Below are 2,331 nucleotides of genomic sequence, written 5' to 3' on the forward strand. Positions count from 1 at the left end.
TTAATTGTGAATTGAATGAAGGTTCACAGAGCAGATCACCAGTTTTACATTCAACAAATCATAGACTTAGTTTCAATGCAATGATTACAATCCCCTCAACATAACATCACTTATCCCACTTTTCTACGTAACATCACTTATCCCACTTTTCTACGTAACATCACTTATCCCACTTTCTGTGTTTTTTGTTTCCATTTCTCCTTTCCCAACCCTTATGTACTTTGTCCTTGGGTAAATGCTGCCCTTTTGAAGGCTTGATAGGTTAAAAGCAGTACAGGCAGCACAAGAAGAATTTGTTGCTAGTAGGGGTTGGTTCCTGTTGTGGCACTATAGGTCAGTGGCTCAAATCTGCTGAAAACCCTTCTCAGAAACCGTATACAGGGTTGCTATGACTTAACAGCAACACGGGTTGTTTCAATCCTTTCAACTCCAGGGTAAATTTACGTAACATTAAAGGCAGTGATTACCTAGTGCATTGCAAGTACTAAAATGGCAGCCCTCTCCTAATATTGTTTTGCAAAACTTTAGGTACCAAATTAGGTTGTCAGAATGACGTTTTGTTTTTTCCCCACCATCAAGTTAACAGAAACTGCTCAGACGAGTACCTGCTTCAAACTAAGCCTAGGCCAAGCATCCTATCTGCCACACAAAACTGTATCCTAGATACACTTTTGATTTAAAAGGCAAGTACGAGCTGTCCTTAAATTGGATACTCATAACCTGGGGATTGTCTGTATACACACACTAGGTAATAAAAGCATGCACTATATGCCGTCATATATACCCTAATAAGTACTGACGAGATGGAATACATTAAAACACAATTTTCAAGGTTCTATATATTTAGTTTTATACATAACTGCATAAAAACCCTAATCATGCTTACATTATATGTATTTATTGCATAATATTATAATAAAGTAGACCATGTCATATTTTCTGAAGACATTCAATTCAGTATTTTACTCTTTCCTTATTCTTGAAGAGGGCATAATTTTTTCTGAAGCAAGAATTGACTTCCTGGATGCCAACAAAGGGGCTGAATTGGGGGAAGGTTCATATACATAAAGTAATAGCTTACATTATGTATATTACATATAAGCTCTATCCCTTACACAGTATCACAGATTGAATTGTGTCCTCCCAGAATATGTCAGCTTGGCTGGGCCACGATTCTCAGTGGTTTGGAAATTATGTGACGATCCCCCATGATGAGATAAACCAATAAAAGGATTAAAGGTAAGACTGTTGTTATTGTTAAGTACCTTCAAGTCAGTTCTGACTCATAGCAACCTTGTATAGGGTTTCTGAGGAGCAACTGGTGGGTTTGAACTGTTGTTCTGTGCTTATCCTATAGTGCCATTTGTTCTTGTTGTTGTATACCACCTTTAATCCCATCAGAGCCCTGATGCATATAAGGGAGTTTCCCAGGGTGTGGCATGCAACCTTTTATCTTATAAGAGGAGAGAGAAGCAAGCAGAGATCGATCACCAAGAAAGAAGAGCGAGGAGTGGAATATGTCCTTAGCATCTGGGATGCCTACACTGTGAAACTCTTAAATCCAGAGGGAAATTGATGCCAAAATGCATGGAAATCTCCAATGAATGCTGGGCCTATAGATGCTGAAAGACAAGTTCCTTTCTCCAGAGCCTGTGCTGAGATCAGGCTTCTAGCCTTCTAAGCTGTGAGAAAATAAGTCCTCCACTTGTGGCATTTCTATTACAGAAGCACTGGATAACTAAGGCATATGAGTAGATAAAGGGGGTGTTGTTGACAGGTGCCATCAACTCAGTGGCAACTCATAGCGACCTTATGCACAGCAGAACAAAACACTGCCCGATGCTGGGCCAACCTCACTACTGTTGCCACGCTTGAGTCCATCGATGCTGCCACTTGGCCAATCCATCTTGTTGGGGGTCTTCCTCTCTTTCACTGTCCCTTAACCTTACCAAATATGATATCCTTCTCCAGCGACTAATTCCTCCTGACAATATGTCCGAAGTATGAGAGACAAAGTTTGGCTATCTTGGCTTCCAGGGAGCACTCTGGGTGCACTTCTTCCAAAACATATCTATTGGTTCTTTGGGCAGCCCATGACACTTTCAATATTCTCCTCCAACACCATAACTCAAAAAGCATCAATTCTTCTATGATCTTCCTTATTCACTGTACAGCTTTCACATGCATATGAGGTTACTGAAAATAGCATGGCTTGGGTCCAGCGCACCTTAGTCCTCAAGCTAACATCTTTGCTCTTCAACACTTTAAAAAGGTTTTGTGCAGCAGATTTGCTTAATGCAATATGACATTTGGTTGCTTGACTGCTGCTTC

General features: G+C 40.3%; 1 protein-coding gene across 1 annotated transcript in view; it reads right to left on the reverse strand.

The window, feature by feature from the left end:
- The window catches only part of PRKRA (protein kinase, interferon-inducible double stranded RNA dependent activator), a 32,109-nt gene that overhangs the window by 21,711 nt on the left and 8,067 nt on the right, over positions 1-2,331 (reverse strand). The window lies entirely within an intron of this gene.

This window comes from Chrysochloris asiatica, unplaced genomic scaffold (assembly GCF_000296735.1).
Source record: "Chrysochloris asiatica unplaced genomic scaffold, ChrAsi1.0 scaffold00094, whole genome shotgun sequence".
NCBI classification, from domain to species: domain Eukaryota; kingdom Metazoa; phylum Chordata; class Mammalia; order Afrosoricida; family Chrysochloridae; genus Chrysochloris; species Chrysochloris asiatica.